Genomic DNA, 21,609 nt, shown 5'->3' with positions numbered 1-21,609 from the left:
ATAGTCCCCCAGATTTTATATATGGTGCCTAAAGTTACTACTACTACTACTTAACGTTTCTAGAGCGCTACTAGGGTTACGCAGCGCTGTACAAATTAACAAAGAAGGACAGTCCCTGCTCAAAGGAGCTTACAATCTAAAGGACGAAATGTCAAGTTGGGGCAGTCTAGATTTCCTGAGTAGAAGTGTAGTGGTTAGGTGCCGAAGGCGACATTGAAGAGGTGGGCTTTGAGCAATGATTTGAAGATGGGCAGGGAGGGGGCCTGGCGTATGGGCTCAGGGAGTTTGTTCCAAGCATGGGGTGAGGCGAGGCAGAAAGGGCGGAGCCTGGAGTTGGCAGTGGTGGAGAAGGGTACTGAAAGGAGGGATTTGTCTTGAGAGCGGAGGTTACGGGTAGGAACGTAAGAGTAGAGAGGTAAGGAGGGGCTGCAGATCGAGTGCATTTGTAGGTTAGCAGGAGAAGCTTGAACTGTATGTGGTATCTGATCGGAAGCCAGTGAAGTGACTTGAGCAGAGGGGTGATATGAGTATTTCGATCAAGGCGGAAGATAAGACGTGCAGCAGAGTTCTGAACGGACTGAAGGGGGGATAGATGGCTAAGTGGTAGGCCAGTGAGGAGTAGGTTGCAGTAGTCAAGGCGAGAGGTAATGAGAGAGTGGATGAGAGTTCGGGTGGTGTGCTCAGAGAGGAAGGGGCGAATTTTGCTAATGTTATAGAGGAAGAAGCGACAGGTATTGGCTATCTGCTGGATATGGGCAGAGAAGGAGAGGGAGGAGTCGAAGATGACACCGAGGTTGCGGGCAGATGAGACGGGGACGATGAGGGTGTTATCAACTGAGATAGAGAGTGAAGGGAGAGGAGAAGTGGGCTTGGGTGGGAAGACAATAAGTTTGGTCTTGGCCATGTTCAGTTTCAGGTGGTGGTTGGACATCCAGGCAGCAATGTCGGATAAGCAGGCCGATACTTTGGCCTGGGTTTCCGCAGTGATGTCTGGTGTGGAGAGATAGAGCTGGGTGTCGTCAGCATAAAGATTATAGTGGAAGCCATGATAATGAGATCAGGGAGCCCAGGGAAGAGGTGTAGATTGAAAAAAGAAGGGGTCCAAGGACAGATCCCTGAGGAACTCCAACAGATAGCAGGATAGGGGTGGAGGACAAACCATGAGAGTGTACTCTGAAGGTACGATGGGAGAGATAAGAGGAGAACCAGGAGAAGACAGAGCCCTGGAACCCAAAAGAGGACAGTGTGTCAAGAAGTAAGTTGTGATTGACAGTGTCAAAAGCGGCAGATAGGTCTAGGAGGATGAGGATGGAGTAGTGACCTTTGGATTTGGTGAGGAGCAGGTCATTGCAGACTTTAGATAGTGCCGTTTCTGTCGAGTGTAGGGGGCGAAAGCTGGATTGAAGCGGATCAAGAATGGCATGAGAGGAGAGAAAATCAAGGCAGCGGCTGTGAACGGCGCGTTCAAGTATCTTGGAGAGGAAGGGTAGGAGGGAAATGGGGCGGTAGTTGGAGGGACAGGTGGGGTCAAGTGATGGTTTTTTGAGGAGTGGTGTGACTACAGCATGCTTGAAGGTGTCCGGGACAGTTGCAGTGGAGAGAGAGAGGTTGAGGATATGACAGATGGGGGGGGGGGTAATAGTAGGAGAGATGGTGTTAAGTAAGTTGGTGGGGATGGGGTCTGAGGAACAGGTGGTGCATTTCGAGGAGGAGAGGAGATGGGCGGTTTCCTCTTCGGTGATATCAGGAAAAGTGGAGAAGGAGGCCTGGGTTGGTTGGTTGAGAGAGTGGGTTATAGGGTGAAGAGGAGATGGTTTGGTGGTGAATTCGAGGTTGATCTTCTGCACCTTGTTGCGGAAGAAGTCAGCCAGTGATTAAGGAGAAAGTGAGGAGGGTTGGGAGCGGAGGGTACTTTGAGGAGGGAGTTAAGGGTGGCGAAGAGACGACGAGGGTTAGAGCTGAGGGAATTAATCAATTGGGTGTAATAGTCCTGTTTGGCGAGGAATAGGGAAGACTGGAAGGAGGATAGCATGAATTTGTAGTGAATGAAATCAGTGTGGGTGCGAGATTTCCTCCAGAGGCGTTCAGCCGAATGGGCACAGGAGCGAAGGTATCGGGTGCAAGGGGTCAGCCAGGGCTGGGGATTAGTACGCCTTGTGGGACGGGAGATGGACGGTGCAAGGGTGTCCAGAGCAGAGGAGAGAGCGGCATTATAAGTGGAGACAGCTTTGTCGACAGACTCAGAGGACATGATGGAAGGGAGGAGATCAGAGATACTGGAGGATAAGGTGGGAGGGTCGACAGCCTGGAGATTCCTGATAGTAGTGGTTAGTGTTGGGCGGGACTGAGGGGGAGGGTGATGAAGTGTGAAGGTGAGCAGGTGATGATCAGAAAGAGGAAGAGCTGAGGTGCAGAAATTGGAGGGTGAGCAGGTAGAGGAGAGGACGAGGTCAAGACAGTGGCCAGATTGGTGAGTAGGGGTGGTGGAGCTCAGTTGGAGGTTGAAGGAGGAGGTTAGAGTGAGGAACTGAGAAGCGTATGAGTCGGATGGGTTATCAGTGTGTATGTTAAAGTCGCCAAGAATGAGGGATGGAGATGAGGGATCAAGAAAGACGGAGAGCCAGGCATCGAAATCGGTAAGGAAGGAAGAGAGGGACTTATCAGGGGGGCGGTAAATGACTGCAACCCTGAGTGGTAGCGGGTAGAATAGACGGATGGAGTGAACTTCAAAGGATGAGAAACAATGAGACTGCGGTAGGAGGAGAGGTTGAAAACTGCAGGAGGGCAACAGTAGTAGCCCGACGCCGTCACCACGGCCAACTGGGCGGGGAGAATGGGAGAAAAGATAACCTCCATGGCAAAGGGCCACGACTGAGGCAGAGTCGTCAGGGGTGAGCCAGGTTTCAGTGAGGGCGAGCAGTTGAAGGGAGCGGGAGATGAAGAGATCATGGGTGAAGGAAAGTTTGTTGCAGACCAAGCGGGCATTCCACAGGGCACACGAGAAGGGGAGGGAGGAGGGGGGAGGAGGGGAATAGAGATGAGATTGGAGATATCGTGGAAATGTTTGTGTGGATGAGACGAGGACACACACACATTTAGCAGTGTAGCCAAATATAAAATTCACCCAGTAAAGGATCCAAGATGGCGGCGTTGTGAGTAACTGCTCCAGACGCGCTCAGATTTGTGACCTAAACACTGCTGAAGAGGGCTCTTTTCTTTTCGCTGTGAAATGGGGAAAAGGAGAGGCAAGGTTCGGGAGAATCCCTCCACCCCTATCAGGACTCACCTTCTCCAGCAGACGACTCTGGAACAATTTGGGGTGACGCCGGGTCCCAGGCAAGCTTTTACCCCCGCTGTCGGTGCAAGCGCATCGGTGCTTGCCAGCAGTGTAGGCAGGGTTTCCTTGAGCCCCGTCCAACGAGCGGCTCCTCCCCAGCCAGGACAAGGCAGTGTGGAATCAAGTCCTGCAGCCCAGGCTCCAAGTCGAGACCTGTGCGAACAGGGAGGGAAGCTGCCCACGCTGAGAGGAGCATCAAGCACTAACAGGCTGGAGGAAGGAACAGCAGTACCTGTACTGTCTTCACAGATAGTGAGTACATTGGAACAGTCTGCTAATGCCTCTCTTCCTGTTTTTTCTTTGGGGAAAATGGAAAAACCAGCCATAGTGACAATGGAGTCACTCTGGGACTTGACATTTAATATGCAGTCTTCTTTGCAATCATTGATAATTAAAAATTCTAGTGAAATTAAGACTTTATCCGAAGCTGCTCTCATCCAGGCACAGGTTACTGCTCAACAAGTTTCTGAAGTGAAATTATTAAGGATTCAGAAGTTGGAACTTGTGGGACAAGTCTCCTTAAGGGAGAAAAATTTTACTTCTAGACGCTTGGAATATTTAGAAAATCAATCTAGGAGGCTCAATTTGAGGTTGACTAACTTTCCTAGATCACCGTTAATTACACCGATACAAATGGTTAAAAAATACCTGGTTGAAATTTTAGGTATGTCAGAGGATTCATTACCACCCATAACCCGGGCGCAATATTTACAAAGTAATGTTAAGATGTTACCAGGAACTTTACAGGCCCAAGGAGGAGAAGTAATGAACCTCACATCTTTTTTGGAATCCTCATTAGAGGTCATAACTCAGAGAACAAATATGTTGGCTTCCTTTGCTCTGGAAATGGATCGAGATGCAGTATTAAAACTTTCCTTTCATTATTTGGACTCCCTATTTTTGGGATCTAAAATAAGAATTTATCCTGACCTGTCCAGAGAAACATAGAAAAGGCGTAAAGCTTTTTTAGCTTTACGCCCGAGGACTTTGGCGTTAGGTGCAAATTTTGTACTTAAATTTCCCTGTATCTGTCGTATATTATTTCAATCTAAGCAATTTCAATTTTTTGATCCCAAACAATTAGAAGAATGTTTTTTAAGCAAAGAAGAGGTTAATGTAACTGTCTTGTCATAGATGATACACTGTATGATAGCCTGGGGTAAGCAACCTGGGTAGCATTAACTTAATTTAATTAATTACAAGATATATATCTTCTTTTTTTTCCTTTCTTGGATCTAAATTACTTAAAAGTATAGTGAACGATAATTAATGAATAATTTCAGTCATCTTGTTTTGTACAATACAGACAGAGAGGGTAATACAGTATACAATCAGAGAAACCAAAAGAAAAAAAGCAACACTGGGCCTTCAAGACTAGGACAACAGGAGTACTTTATTAGCCAAAGACCCGACACGGGCCGTGTGTTGTGAAGATGAGGCTTCTGCTCCCACTCTCCAGCAGGCCTCACTGGCCTGTGACCTCTGAACAGAACTCCAACCGGTTGGGTCTTTGGCTAATAAAGTACTCCTGTTGTCCTAGTCTTGAAGGCCCAGTGTTGCTTTTTTTCTTTTAGTCATCTTGTTTTGAAAATTTCCTTAAGGTTATTTTCCAATTTCTTGTATTATCACTCAAAGAGTTGTATAATATAAAATTAAAAAAAAAACAAATTCACCCCAGTATGTACTTTTCCAATGCACATGCATGTGGAAACTGTTGAGCATGCGCATTCTATTGGGAAAGATCATGCAATATGTGCAAATAGCGCACACTGTTTAAAGAGAGCATGCACTATATGCGTATATCTCTGGATTCTATATAGCATGCCTAGTGATCTGCTTATTCTATAATAGCATGCATAACTTAATTGGCTTAACAAGCTAATCAGCATTGATAACAGCAGTTAACAAGCAATAATGAGCACTAACTGGTAATAATTAGAATTTACGTGCACAACTCGGTAAGCATATTCTGCAATGAACTGCACCTAAATTCTAACGTGTGCTGTTCAAAAGGGGCGTGGCTGTGGGCAGGGAAATGGATGTTTTGTGGGCAGTTCAAAATATATGCGCGTAGTGATAGAATATGGCTCAGTGTGCATAAATCTACGTGCAGGGATTTACGCCACATTTTAGTTGGTGTAAATGGAGATGCATAGTTTTAGACTGAAATATCAACAAAGGGTATTTCGCGCCTAAATCTAGGTGCCGCTTAGGCGGAAATGTTTACTGCGCAGATTTTTTTAGGGCCTTATATAGAATCTGGCCCACAGTGTTGCCTCTTGACCCTGAATGGCATTCTTTTCAAATGAATGCCCGTCCTTAGTTTGAATCATAGGTTTAGTGCTACTGTTGTACAGGGCTTTTTTTGAGGGGTACTGAGTACCAGCACCTTTTCCATTGTCTGCTAAAATTGACCCATGGTCCCCAAGTTTTAATGAAAGAACTCAGGCTCTACACATCAATTCTGCCTTGCCATAGATTCTGTGACTGGTTGCAGGGGGCCTTGCTATTGTGGGGTGGGTCCCTCAGTGATTACCCCACCCCTGAAGGGGTGGCCTGGCATTTGAGTACCGGTACCTTTTTTGCTAGAAAAAACTCACTGCTGTTGTATGACATTTTTGCTACTTGTATGTTGTTAGTATTTTTTTTCAGGTTTTGTATTATTTTACAGTTCCTGTTAGTGAAGACATTTATTTTGCTATTAATTAAACCTCTTTCAATATCTACCCATTGGCCCTTCTTTTGCCTGAAACGAATCAGACCCAGAGATTTGGGAATAGAATGGAAAGGGAAAATTTAGCAAATATTAACTTTCTATATTAATCCCAGTCCATCAATTTTAAATTGTCCAAGATGGTACACTGGATTGAATCCAGTGGATTTGTTTTGAACAAAGATAAGACAGAAATTGTATGGATTTCAGGTATAACTACACTGTTGCCTCTGATAAGGTGGAAAATAAAAGGTGAAGAGGTGGTGGAGGCTATTAAAGGGAAGGATTTGGGTGGTTCTTCTCTTTTGTAGCTATATTGTGAATGTCTTCAATTAAATATTTGTCCACTTCTTCTGCCTGTGAAGGGGACCTGCATATCACATCAATACAAATAGTTTTTCATTTCCTCTTTCCAGATGAACCCATAGTGCCTCCTCCTTCTCCCATTAGTCCTGCAATTCCATCACTTTAATATTATCTTTAACATATAACACCACTCCTTCTATCTTTTGTCCTTCCCCATCCTTCCTGAGTAGATTATAGCCCAGTATAACTATATCCTAGTTATGGTTCTCCATAAACCATGTCTCTGTGACCACCACTAAATCCAAGTCAGACTTTTCCATCACAGCCTCTAGATCCAGAACCTTATATCTCATACTATGGGCATTAGTATGCACAGCTTTCCAGACGTTCCCTCTCCCCCCCCCCCCCCCCCATTTCTATGGAAGAGATGGACACCATCTCTGCTTAATAGACTTTGGAAAATCATAAGAACTGTTATACTGTGTCAGACCAAAAGTTCATGAGAATAATAGATACAGTGTGTCATATATGCAAACACTGTCCATCTGGTGTTTCCCGACTGAAAAAAGATTGGCTTCCTGTTCTACACAGGGAGTACCCCTAAAAGGCGGGGAGATGGAAAAAAGAAGGAAGACTGCATGAACCTGTTAAAACATTGATAGCAGAGCAACACATCAAGAAGAGGGGTATCAAACCTCCAAGACACAAAAAGAGGGTGAAAGGGGTAGGAAGTACATTAATGAAGAATGCACAGCACCCAGAAATGAAGCAAAGCAGAAGGAGAAGGAAGACTGGCAACAAACTCCAAGGACACCGTTCGTAGGAGAATAACAAAAGAAGAGTGGTATAAACTCCCCAAGGCAGCAGAAGGTTGAAAAATGGCACAGTAATCATGACATGAAGACCACATGGCATCAATAGTGGGGAAAAAGTAGCATCAATAGTGGCAAGAAAACCCTAGGCACTTTTAGAAGGGCAAAGCTGCATGAACAGTAATAATTCCTCGGGCAAAGGAACCCAAAGAAATGAGACACTCCAAAGATCCAAAAAATTCAATTTACATAGTTCAGTATTGAGTATTGTGTTCAATTCTGGTTGCCGCATCTCAAGAAAGATATAGTGGAATTGGAAAAGGTGCAGGGAAGGGCAACTAAAATGATAGCGGGGATGGGACGACTTCCCTATGAAGAAAGACTAATGAGGCTAGGGCTTTTCAGCTTGGAGAAGAGACGGCTGAGGGGAGACATGATAGAGGTATATAAAATAATGAGTGGAGTGGAACAGGTGGATGTGAAGCGTCTGTTCACGCTTGCCAAAAATACTAGGACTAGGGGGCATGCGATGAAACTACAGTGTAGTAAATTTAAAACAAATCGGAGAAAATGTTTCTTCACCCAACGCATAATTAAACTCTGGAATTCGTTGCCGGAGAACGTGGTGGAGGCGGTTAGCTTGGCAGAGTTTAAAAAGGGGTTAGACGGTTTCCTAAAGGACAAGTCCATAAACCGCTACTAAATGGACTTGGGAAAATTCCATAATTCTAAGAATAACATGTATAGAATGTTTGTACGTTTAGGAAGCTTGCCAGGTGCCCTTGGCCTGGATTGGCCGCTGTCGTGGACAGGATGCTGGGCTCGATGGGCCCTTGGTCTTTTCCCAGTGTGGCATTACTTATGTACTTATGAAAGGACATTTTCTAAATAAGTGCTTAAGAGCACTTAGCTACAGCAAGCCAGTCTGTTGAATTTACATGGGCATACGAGATAGTTAGTCACCCAAATTTTGTAGCATTAATTCTATAGGTAGGGATAGTGGCAGGGTGTTAGTATACTTTCAGTGAGTGACCAAAATGAATTTGTTTGTCATCCTAACACAAGTGCTTTGATACTTCTGTCCTCATCGAACAAACTGTGAATAATTAAATTGAGGCAGCATGCCAAAAACCGTATGTGAACAAAATCTCCTTTGCACAAAATCTTTTTGCTATCGGTTTCATTGACAAGAAACCCCAAAAGCCACTACTGTTTTGTCTGCCGCAGTGCATCAAAGGGCATAGAAAATAGCCCCTTCCCGGTGTGGAAAATTGTTGTTCACTGCTTGCATTGTCCTCAGCTGATACCAATATGCTGTGATGGGCATGAAGGCTTCAGCTTGACATCTTGTCCCAACGCCTATTGTCAGATGCCCTACAATGTTCAGAGCTGTAGCTTCTTTGATTCTTCCTGTTCCATAAGCTTTAGAACTGCCCCCACTGACACGGTTGTCACTGTTATTTGTACGAATATATGGTATAGAATCTCCATGATCTCTTTCCTGTGTATCACCTTCTGTGAAAATATCCCTCCTGTCCTTTTTTTCAGGCCACCTTTGATGGCGTATAGCTATAAGGTTTGCTAAGATGCTTTTCCTTAATTTTATCTTATGTATTAAAAATAGCACAGGGAGAAAAAGGAAACACACTCTCCCTTTACTGGCAAAAGCAGTACAGGACTCAAGCAAATGGATAGAGAGATTTGTATCCAGAATTAACTACTGTGAAACGTTGTCTGCTTGCATCTTTCCAAGGAAGTGCATTTTGTATAGTGTGTATTTGTTTCATTTGGGTGTTTAAAATTTTTTAGTGCCTGTGAAGCAATTGAACAAATGTAAACCTGTGCATTAATTTGTACACATTAACAAAAAATGTCTAGAATGCATACAAGGCATTCGTTAAAAACAAATCTGTGATGAACCAGGAAAACAAACACTTCAAAGCAGGGAGAGATTTTGAAAATCTGAAAATACACCATCTGGTTTGCCATCTTTAGGGGATGAAAGATCCAGAGTGTTGTACAAGGAAAATATTTTCAATTCTTTAATGAAGCTACGATATCTGCTTTTGTGGTTTCTCCCTCTCCTCTTGTTTTTTTCCTCTTGCTCTTAGGGCAGGATTAACTATTTGGTGTGCCCTAAGGGGAAAGAAAACATGCTGGACTCCTCTTCATAATATAAATACATTTTGAAACAGCCACAAACCAGGCCTTGGGTGATTCTGACTGCAGAGGAAAAAAGAAAACCCAAAAACCCCCAGCAGCTGAGAAGTGCTGATTCCTCCTGCCAGCTGCAGGGCCATATGCAGATAGTGGGCAGTGGTGGCTTTTGCCAGTAGCTGACTTCTAATGGAAAAATCTACCTTGGAAGCCACTGAATTATGCCTCAGAGAGGGTCTCCTAAACATTTGGGCTCTAGACACAAGGCTAGTTTGCCTATGCCATAGTCCTGCGTGGTCTGCTGCTATGAATATAAAAATCACACCTTTTTTTTTTGGCGTGTACGTTATGGAAAGGAGGATGATCCCTTCCCTGATGGCACACAGTGACAAGCATTACATCCTCCATTAAGAGAGATCTGGGGGCAGGGAGAAGCCTTTCTCTGTGCCTGGCAGATTTGACTTATAGGAGTTTTTCACAGGGACAAGGAAAGAAGGGGAAAGCACACAGCAAGGGTCTGTCTCTCTCTGGTCCCATTTATGTTGGAATGTGTATTTGACAGAATAAGGTCTAGAAAATTACAGATCGGAGACTGTTACATAGCAAAAGAGTTTACATGAACTAATTCAAGAGCAGTCTGGTCGTGGAGTTGGGGCAGTCCTGGATGTTATACAGAGGCAGTGGCACTGAATATTGCTGGTATCTGTGTAAATAGCAGTACTAACGTTGCCTGTTTAGATATGTGAGTCCAGTACTGAATATTGGCCGTACCTACATAGGTTCCTGGTATCGGTGTAGACCCAGTTATTCAAAACCGGTGGCCTGGACATGGCTCACAAATGAATATCTAGATATATTTTAGCCTGAGGTAGTCAGCATTTAGAAAGTGCTCATTGCCAACAGCTGAATATTCAGAGGTGGGGCAATTCCGTTACCATATGTCATCCATGTACCGTAATTATTTAGGAGAGTTTATTTATTTTGAAATATTTCTATCCTGACAGTCTGAAGCAGCGTGATCCTGGTAGCTTGCAACTTAAATACCAAATACAGAGGTCCTTTTACTAACGTGTGTTGAAAAATGGGCTGCGGTAGTTTAGTAGCATGTTTTGGGTGTGCGCAGATCCATTTATCAGTGCTCCTGTAACAAAGGTCTTTTAAAACATTTTTGCCGAAAATGGACGTGTGGCAAAATAAAAATTGATGCACGTCCATTTTGGGTCTGAGACCTTACCGCCAGCCATTGACTTAGCAGTAATGTCTCTCGCGTTAACTGTGCAGTAATTGCCTACGCGCGTCAACTTGGAGTTACCGCCCGATTTTCTGGTGCGCGTAGCGGACGTGCATCAAAAATGAAATTACTGCACGGGCCACGTGGTAGCCAGGTGGTAACTCCAAATTGACACATGTTGGATGCACGTATTTGTCTCAAGTAAATTCCAGGGTGCAAAGAGAGAGTGGAGCTCCATTTATGGAGTACTAGTAAAAAAAAAAAGGCCCATTTCTCCAAAAAATGAAACAGGCGCTAGCAAGGCGATCTTGTAATGGCAATTATGTTTTTAAGGCTCTCGTCGAAGCGATTTCTCCTCTCTTCCCTGCCCTTCCCTCCATGTCCAGTGATTCTGGCCTCCCCTCCATTTCCAGCAATCCTCCTTTGCCCTGCCGTCCCCTCTGTGTCCCGCGATTCTGGCCTCCCCTCCATGCCCAGCGATTTCTCCTCTGCACTGCCCTCTCCTTGGTGTCCCGCGATTCTGGCCTCCCCTCCATGTCCATTGATTCTCCTCTGCCCTGGCCTCCCCTCCATGTCCAGCGATTCTCCTCTGCCCTGCCCTCTCTTCCATGTCCTACGATTCTCTCCTCTCCTCCCATCCATGTCGATTCTCCTCTGCCCTGCCCTCCCCTCCCTTCGATGTCCCTCAATTTTGTCCTCCCCTCCATGTCCAGCGTTCCATTGCCTTCACTTGTCTTGCTTGGAGTACTCAGTGAATCTAAGTACTGGCACCTTTTCCATTGTCAGCTAAAACAGACCCATGGAATTAACGGAAGAGCCCAGGCTTTATACGTTCAAATGCATATGCAAGTCAGGTCTCGGCAAACTCCAGCACCAGTTCAGCTCATTCCACAATGACCCGGATCACAGGGATACTCTCTACTCTCCTATGCCACGCTCTTGCTCACACAGCACTCTCCATTCAACTTAGTTCTCTCAGTTCAAGCTTGGGAGTGAGTAAATGGTCTGGAATAGAGATCCAGGGCTTTTGCAAAAATTACATGAGGCTTCTTTGTATAGTCTTACCAGTTCCAGAAGCAAGCATCTTCACACCCGTTTTTTCAAGAACCACACGACACTCCAAGGATGTTGATTTAATGCAATTCAACTGAACTTTCTGCAAACGGCAGCCAAACAGTTTGTGTAATTTCATACGTACAGTATTACTTCGCCTGTCCCCTTGAGACTGTGAACCACATTCTCAAACCATGCTTGTCTGCAACCTGATCTTCTTAATAAGGTTTAGTATTTACACATTTACAAGAACTTTACCCCTGTCCTTTAACCATCCCAGGGCTGATAATAATCCAAGGCTGTTATTAACTCCTCTGGCCTCAATCCGCTTCCCTCAGGCACAGATTCTTTAGGTTGTCCTCCTTCCAGCGATGCACTTCTGGAGCTGCACCCTGGCTTCCCCTGTCCAGATTCCTGCTTCAGGCTGGGTTCCCCTTATCCATCCTCAGCTCTGACACTTTCACAGTTTCTACTTCGTAATCAGCCTGAGTTTTTTCAGCCACTTTGGGATCCCCCTCTTCACCAAGGGTCCTGGCAGGGATACAGGCAACCAAAGATCCCTGGGCCTTCTCCCCCCAAACAGGAGCCTTTCAGGTTTATTTTCAAAAGAGAAGGATGCCTATCTTTTGACACAAATCGAAAGATGGGCGTCCTTCTCACAGGGTTGTCCAAATTGGTATAATCGAAAGCCAATTTTGGACGTCCCCAACTGCTTTCCATTGCAGGGATGGCCAAAGTTCACGGGGGCGTGTCAAAGGCGTAGTGAAGGTGGGACTTGGGCATGCCTAACACATGGATGTCCTTGACCCATAATGGAAAAAAAAGGGTGTCCCTGACGAACACTTGGACGACTTTACCTGGTCCTGGTTTTCTTACGACCAAGTCACAAAAAGGTGCTCGAACTGACCAGATGACCACCGGAGAGAATTGGGAATGACCTCCCCTTACTCCCCCAGTGGTTACTAACCCCCTCCCACCCTCAAAATATTCTTTAAAAATATTTTGTGCCAGCCTCTCTGCCAGCCTCAAATGTCATACTCAGGTCCATCACAGCAGTATGCAGGTCCCTGATGCAGTTTTAGTGGGTGCAGTGCATTTCAGGCAGGCAGACCCAGGCCTATCCCCCCCTACTTGTGGTGGTAAATGTGAGCCAGTGGCGTTCCTAGGGGGGGCTGACACCCGGGGTGGATTGCCGATGCGCCCCACCCCCGGGTGCAGCGCCCCTCCGGAACAGCGCGACGCCCCCCACCCCCGGCAAAAGAACTCCCGATCCCCTGGCGAAAGAACCCCCCCAGGTTGCATGCCGCTGGGGGGGGGGGGGGTGCCGCGCGCCTGCTGGCTCTTTGTTTTCATGCTCCCTCTGCCCCGGAACAGGAAGTAACCTGTTCCGTGGCAAAGGGAGCATGAAAACGAAGAGCCGACAGGTGCGCAGCACCCCCCCAGCGGCGTGCACCCTGGGCGGACCGCCCCCCCTTGGTACGCCACTGTGAGCCCTCCAAAATCCATCACAAACCCACTCTACCCACATCTAGGTGCCCCCTTCACCCATAAGGGCTATGGTAGTGGTGTACAGTTGTGGGTTTTGGGAGAGGGGTTGGAGGGCTCAGCACACAAGGTAAGGGAGCTATGTACCTGGAAGCAATTTATGAAGTCTACTGCAGTGCCCCCTAGGGTGCCCGGTTGGTGTCCTGGCATGTCAGGGGGACCAGTGCACTACGAATGCTGGCTCCTCCCACGTCCAAAAGGCTTGCATTCAGTCGTTTCTGAGATGGGCGTCCTTGGTTTCCATTATCGCCGAAAATCAGAAACGACCAAGTCTAGGGACGACCATCTCTAAGGACGACCTAAATTTCAAGATTTGGGCGTCCCCGACCGTATTATCAAAACGAAAGATGGACGTCCATCTTGTTTCAATAATACGGGCTTCCCTGCCTCTCCATTGGGACAATTTTGCAAGGACGTCCTCAGCAAAATTTGGGCGTCCCTTTCGATTATGCCCCTCCACATCACCTTACATAAGTACATAAGTAGTGCCATACTGGGAAAGACCAAAGGTCCATCTAGCCCAGCATCCTGTCACCGACAGTGGCCAATCCAGGTCAAGGGCACCTGGCACGCTCCCCAAACGTAAAAACATTCCAGACAAGTTATACCTAAAAATGCGGAATTTTTCCAAGTCCATTTAATAGCGGTCTATGGACTTGTCCTTTAGGAATCTATCTAACCCCTTTTTAAACTCCGTCAAGCTAACCGCCCGTACCACGTTCTCCGGCAACGAATTCCAGAGTCTAATTACACGTTGGGTGAAGAAAAATTTTCTCCGATTCGTTTTAAATTTACCACACTGTAGCTTCAACTCATGCCCTCTAGTCCTAGTATTTTTGGATAGCGTGAACAGTCGCTTCACATCCACCCGATCCATGCCACTCATTATTTTATACACTTCTATCATATCTCCCCTCAGCCGTCTCTTCTCCAAGCTAAAAAGCCTTAGCCTTCTCAGCCTCTCTTCATAGGAAAGTCGTCCCATCCCCACTATCATTTTCGTCGCCCTTCGCTGTACCTTTTCCAATTCTACTATATCTTTTTTGAGATACGGAGACCAGTACTGAACACAATACTCCAGGTGCGGTCGCACCATGGAGCGATACAACGGCATTATAACATCCGCACACCTGGACTCCATACCCTTCCTAATAACACCCAACATTCTATTCGCTTTCCTAGCCGCAGCAGCACACTGAGCAGAAGGTTTCAGCGTATCATCGACGACGACACCCAGATCCCTTTCTTGATCCGTAACTCCTAACGCGGAACCTTGCAAGACGTAGCTATAATTCGGGTTCCTCTTACCCACATGCATCACTTTGCACTTGTCAACATTGAACTTCATCTGCCACTTGCACGCCCAATCTCCCAGTCTCGCAAGGTCCTCCTGTAATCGTTCACATTCCTCCTGCGACTTGACGACCCTGAATAATTTTGTGTCATCGGCGAATTTAATTACCTCACTAGTTATTCCCATCTCTAGGTCATTTATAAATACATTAAAAAGCAACGGACCCAGCACAGACCCCTGCGGGACCCCACTAACTACCCTCCTCCACTGAGAATACTGTCCACGCAATCCTACTCTCTGCTTCCTATCTTTCAACCAGTTCTTAATCCATAATAATACCCTACCTCCGATTCCATGACTCTGCAATTTCTTCAGGAGTCTTTCGTGCGGCACTTTGTCAAACGCCTTCTGAAAATCCAGATATACAATATCAACCGGCTCCCCATTGTCCACATGTTTGCTTACCCCCTCAAAAAAATGCATTAGATTGGTGAGGCAAGACTTCCCTTCACTAAATCCGTGCTGACTTTGTCTCATCAGTCCATGTTTTTGTATATGCTCTGCAATTTTATTCTTAATAATAGCCTCCACCATCTTGCCCGGCACCGACGTCAGACTCACCGGTCTATAATTTCCCGGATCTCCTCTGGAACCCTTCTTAAAAATCGGAGTAAGATTGGCTACCCTCCAGTCTTCCGGTACTACACTCGATTTTAGGGACAGATTGCATATTTCTAACAGTAGCTCCACCTCCCCTTTCAATCAACTCCTAAACCCATTTTCTTTCTGCAACTTATTTCAACACCACTCCTCTTGGCCTGGACCTTCCTTCCACTCAGGGACATCCCAACTCTGCCCCCCAGTAACATCTAGAGAACTGACACCACTCAGTATTCCCCATACAATGGAGGATTACACACATATAGAAAATGCCTCCAAGGGAGAAGCAGTGTCATCAACAAGTCCCTGCAGGACCTCAAGGCACATTCTGCAGCCAGAATATAATAGCTCAGCTCCTGCAAAATGTGAGAAACATGGGCTACAGAAACTGATCTGTCCACACAATAAAGGTAATTTTTTTTTTAATTTTAGGTTTATTGATATGATGATGCCAACTTGGGAATCTGAATTTGCATCATTTCATATCTGTGTTTTGCATGATACAGGAGGAAATGCTGACACTACTATCTGCAAGTATGTTATTTTGAACGCTATACTGTATTTTTAGGCTCGTTTGTATCTGACAAGCCCAAATTACAAGCCTGGTGTGAGGTCATGTGACCCCATATGGGACCCATGGTGCTGCATTCGTACCTGACAAGCCTGATTTCCAAGCCCAGTATGAGATTATGTGATTCCCAACGCAATCCACTGGTGCTGCATTTGTACCTGAGAAGCCCAATTTAAAGCTCAGTGTGAGATCACGTGACCCCCCCAACACGAACCACTTGTGCTGCATTCATACCTGAGAAGCCCAGTTTCCAAGCCTGGTGTGAAATCACGTGACTCCGATGTGACCCACTGGTTCTGCATTCGTACCTGAGAAGCTCAATTTACAAGCTTGGTGTGAGGTCATGTGACCCCCTATGGGACCCACTGGTGCTGCATTCATATCTGACAAGCCCAATTTCCAAGCCTGGTGTGAGATCATTTGACCCACTGGTTCTGCATTCATACATTTCAAGCCTGATGTCCAAGCCCAGTATGAGATCACGTGATTCTCAACGCAATACATTAGTTCTGTATTTGTACCTGACAAGCCCAATTTCAAGCTCAGTGTGAGGTCACATGACCCCCCCCCCCAACATGACCCACTTGTGCTGCATTCATACCTGAGAAGCCCAGTTTCCAAGCCTGGTGTGAGATCACATGATCTCGATGTGACCCACTGATTCTGCATTCGTACCTGACAAGCTTGTTATCAAAGCCCGATGTGAGGTCATGGGAGCTTTTTCTGAAATCCACTGCAGTGCCCCCTAGGGTGACCAGTTGGTGTCCTGGCATTTGAGGGGGACCAGTGCATTACGAATGCTGGCTCCTCCCATGACCAAAGGGCTTGGATTTGGTCGTTTCTGAGATGGGCGTCCTTAGTTTCCATTATCGCCGAAAATCAGAAACGACCAAGTCTAAGGACGACCATCTCTAAGGTCGACTTAAATTTCCAGATTTGGGCATCCCCGACCATATTATCGAAACAAAAGATGGACGTCCATCTTGTTTCGATAATACAGGTTTCTCCGCCCCTTCATGGGGACGTCCTTCGAGGAAGTCTTCAGAAAAACTTGGGTGTCCCCTTCGATTATGCCCCTCTTTGTCTCATTAATCCACGCTTTTGAATATTCTCTGTAATTTTGTTCTTTATAATAGTCTCTACCATTTTGCCCAGCACCGACGTCAGGCTTACCAGTCCGTATTTTCCCAGATCACCTCTGGAACCATTTAAAAAAAATCAGCATTACATTGGGCACCCTCCAATCTTCCGGTACCATTCTTGATTTTAAAGATAAATTACATATTACTAACAATAGTTCTGCAAGTTCATTTTTCAATTCTATCAATACTCTGGGATGTATACTATCTAGTCCTGTGATTTATTACTCTTCAGTTTGTCAAATTGCCCCATTACATCTTCCAAGTTTACAGAGATTTGATTCAGTTTCTCTGACTCGTCAGCATTGAATATTATTTCTGGCACCGGTATCTCTCCCACATCTTCCAGGGTGAAGACCGAAGCAAAGAATTCATTTAATCTCTCTCCTATGGCCTTGTCTTCCCTGAGTGCCCCTTTTACCCCTTGCTCATCTAGCAGTCCAACTGATTCTTTTGCTGGCTTCTTGCTTTTAATATACCTAATAAAAGTTTTTACTATGCATTTTTGCCTCCAAAGCAATCTTCTTTTCAAAGTCTCTCTTTGCCTTCCTTATCAGCACTTTGCATTTGACTTGCCAATCTTTATGCAGTTTCCTATTATTTTCAGTCAGATCTTTCTTCCATGTTCTGAAGGATTTTAGTTCTAATAGCTTTCTTCACCTCACTTTTTAACCAAGCCGGCTCTCGTTTAGTCTTCATTCCTCCTTTTTTAATACACGGAATATATTTGGCCTGGGCTTCCATGATGGTATTTTGAACAGCATCCATGCCTGATGTAAATTTTTGACCTTTGCAGCTGCTCTTCTACATTTATTTTCACTGTTCTCATTTTATTGTAGTCTCCTTTTTGAAAGTTAAATGCTAACGTATTGGATTTCCTGTTTGTACTTACTCCAGAGCTTATATCAAATCTGATCATGTTATGATCACTGTTATCAAGAGGCCCCAGCACCATTACCTCCAGCATCAGATCATGCACTCCACTAAGGACTAGATCTAGAATTGTTTCTCCTCTTGATGGCTGCTGAACCAGCAGCTGCTCCATAAAGTAGTTCTTGATTCCAACAAGGAATTTCACCTCTCTAGCATGCACTGATATTACATTTATCCAGTCTAGATCAAGGAAATTGAAATCACCCATTATTATCGTGTTCCTCAGTTTGTTAGCCTCCCTAATTTCTGATAACATTTCTACATCTGTCTCTTCATCCTGACCAGGTGGACAGTTATACACTCCTATCACTGTCCTTTCCCCCCATTACACGTGGAATTTCAATCCATAGGGATTCCAAAATGGAAAGAGAGATGTTGGATGGGGGGGGGGGGTGGTAGGAGAGGCTGGGCAAAGGAGGGAAAAGAGAGGGGTACTGTAGAGAGAGGGAGAGAGAGAGAGAGAGAGAGAGAGAGAGAGAGAGAGAGAGATGAGGTGCTAGATAGAGGGGAGGGGAGGGAGAGGTGATGCTGGAAGGAGGGGGATAGGGGAGTGTTAGTATAAAAAACTAAGGAATCATAGGATGAAGAATAGGAGGGTTAGGGTGAGGGAGATGGAAAAACTGCAGGTAGATGTAGTAAAAACAAAGATTGAAGACTGATTAGTAAGAGTGAAAGAAATCTAAGCAGATAGGCAGAAAAATGGAAAATTTTGAAAGGAAAAGATCAAAATCAGATTTGGATGCAGGAGAGGAAATGAAGAGGATGGAAAGAGAGGAGAAGTGGCAGATGGGGAGACCCTGGAAAGAAAATTAAGAAAAGACAGAGGAAAGCAGAAACTGGAGACTGAGAAACATGTGTAATCCCCCATTATAATGGGGATTACTAGGTGATAGAATGTAGAACTCTCCAGAGTTACTGAGGGGAAGGTTCTGAGGTTGTGGGTGGTAAAGGATCCGGTCCAAGGGGGTGGATTCCTGGGTAAGTTGCAGAGGAAAATGTTTCTGGTTGTTGAATGACAGAATGGGAGGAGTTAGGAGTTAATAAATAATCTTGATGGGGAGTTCACGAGGTCTTTGGTTGCCTGTACCCCCACTGGGACCCTTGGAGGAGAAGGGGGAGTCCTGGTGGTAGTTTCTGCAAATTCCAGCATTAACCTGAATGAGGAGGAGTACTCCAGGTGGGAAATAGGGGATCCCAGCCTGGGAGCAGGAACAGTGAAGAGCTGTTTGGAGCCAAAGGTGGTAGCCCGGAGAAGTACTCCTTTGGAAGAGTGTGGACAGACAGGGAGGCCTGATCCAAAAGAAGATCTGCTTGCAGACACAGCCTTAGACTGTTTCACCCAGAAGGGATAGGTATTGGCAGGAGGAGCTGAAAATAAGTACAAACTGTAGGATTATAAATGGCATTTAAGAAGATACATCATATCCCTAAATTTGCTCTGGATTTACAGTTTGCATCTTCTATCAAGTTGGAATACAAAATTGGCTGTTTTGTTGAAAGAGGATTTGAACTGCCTGTTGCAGAATATTCAGTAAAGTTTGTTTATTTTTCATAACTCTGGTTTGGAGTTTTTTCTTTGAGTGAGAGTGAAACTTATTTGCTCCTGGACTGGCAATGGAAAGAGAAGAGAGTATAGAGAAATAAAGCCCCAGCTCAAAACCCTACAGCCTTCTGGACTTTTATCCAGCCCCGGCCTATGCCCAAGCTCAAGTGAGAGAGATAAAACTTGATTTGATAGTGAATGTGTTTACTTTTCTTTGTGGCTCTGACAAATTGGGCTCATGGGCAAACGCATTCCAACTAAAACTCAATACAGACACACTGCCTCATCCTTTTGCTGGGGGGGCACTGCACCCGGGGGGGGGGGGGGTGCATCGCCGATCTGCCCCGGGTGTCAGCCGCCCTAGGAACGTCACTGCATTGGTCTGACCCAGTATAGCTACTCTTATGTTCTTATGTACTATGAGTTTTTGCTTCTGTGGCAAATTTCTCTTCATGTTCTCTTTCTACCTTCTTTATCAATGCTTTGCATCTAACTTGCCACTGCTTATGTTGCTTTCATTTGGATCCTTTTTCCATTTTTTGAAAGTTGTTCTTTTGGCTCTAATATCCTCTTTCACTTCACCTTTAATCCATGCTGGCTGTCGTTTGCTTTTCTTTCCACCTTTATTAATACGTGGAATACATCTGATCTTCCAAGTTGATCTTTTTAAACAATGTCTGTTTAAAGTCCTAACCTTTGCAGCTGATCCTTTTAGCTTCTTTTTAACCATTTTCTCATTTTTTCATAGTTCGAAAATTAAATGCAGCTCCAGATATTAGCTCAAATTTGATCATGTTATGATCTTTGTTTCCCAGCAGACCTGACAATATTACCTCTAGTATTAAACTCTGCATTTCACTAAGGACTAGATCTAAAATAGTGCCCCCTCTTGTCATTTATTACATGTAGGAGTTTTACTTCCCTAGTACTCTCTGATGTGACATTTAACCAATCAATAGTGGGGTAATTTAATCAGCCATTATGATACTGTTGCCTAATTTGCCAGCTTTCCTATTTTCTGTTAACATTTTTTTCATCTTTTATTTTCATTATGTTCTGGAAAATGGTAGTATAGCCTTACCAGTGTACTTGTTTCCTTCACACATGGAATTTCTATCCATAAGGCAGTGGTTCCCAAACCTGGTCCTGGAGGCAACTCAGCCAGTCAGGTTTTCAGTATATCCACAATGAATATTCATGAGGTAGATTTGCATGCAAATCTCTCTCAAGAGTATTCATTGTGGGTATCCTGAAAACCTGACTGGCTGGGGTGCCTCCAGGGTAAACAACAAAACCAAGGCAACTCACTCCGCACAATACAAATGATGTACAAAAAACAGCGAAGTGAATGACAGTTGGCAGCAGGTCTTTATTCAATGAGAACAACCCAACACAGACTGTGTTTTGGCAATGTCATTTACAATGGTAGTTTTCTGGGTGGCTGATACTAGCTGGCAGGATTCTTTATGCATAGAAGTCCCTTGGAACTTATAGTGTCTTTTCATGGCTGGTTTAAAGGTGTAGGGAGATAATAACGATATATCAAAATGTCACTTTGGCTCTCTCCCTCCACTTATCTGGCTGGCTTCCCTGTCGCCACCCCAAATATTTTTGTCTAGATACACCACTGTCTATGAGGCTCACAATCTGTCCTCTGGATCCTTTTCCCTCAGTCTGGCTGAGATCTACTGCTACTGGCCTGTTGCCCATTGTCCTTTCTATTAGCTTTAGGATCCCTCACCAAGGTAGTAACCCTTTTATTGGTGCAGGGACTGAGGGAGGGTTGGGGTTACCATTGTTTTCCTTTTTGTTGTTTCCCTGATTTCTCTTTGTACATTTTGATTGGTTTTGGAAATTGAATAATCCATCTTTTGGAGAAGGTGTTCTCAACCAGTCCTCAGTACACAACCAGCCAGTCACGTTTTTAGGATATCCACCATGAATATGCCTGAAAAGCATTTGCATATTCTGCCTCCCTTTTATGCTCATATATTCCCTTTGATGATTATTGTTACTACTATTTAACAGTACTGTAGCATTACTAGATGTTTACAGTGCTGTATAGATATATAACATCCAGGAGCTTACAAGCTAGTGGAGATACACGTCAAGAAAAATAATTTAAAGTAATTACTTAACTATTATAGTAAACACACGCTTAATGTTACAGAGCTAGAGTAATATGCACCAATGCTGGAAGGCTGCTCCATGCACATAGTGCAGCAAGATAGAAAGCTTGGAAACTGGCATTAGCCACCTCGATAAGTACATAAGTATTGCCATACTGGGAAAGGTCCATCAAGCCCAGCATCCGG

The 21,609-nt window shown here is 44.9% G+C and overlaps 1 long non-coding RNA gene across 1 annotated transcript; it reads left to right on the top strand.

Moving 5' to 3' along the window:
• Positions 1-5,641: 5,641 nt before the first annotated feature.
• On the top strand, positions 5,642-21,246 carry LOC115460726. Its single transcript, XR_003940545.1, has 3 exons — positions 5,642-5,652; positions 7,633-7,640; positions 21,175-21,246. It is a non-coding gene; the product is annotated as an uncharacterized LOC115460726 (long non-coding RNA).
• Positions 21,247-21,609: the final 363 nt, after the last annotated feature.

This window comes from Microcaecilia unicolor, chromosome 1 (genome assembly GCF_901765095.1).
Source record: "Microcaecilia unicolor chromosome 1, aMicUni1.1, whole genome shotgun sequence".
NCBI classification, from domain to species: Eukaryota; Metazoa; Chordata; class Amphibia; order Gymnophiona; family Siphonopidae; genus Microcaecilia; species Microcaecilia unicolor.
This window is presented reverse-complemented; position numbering and strand designations above follow the sequence as displayed.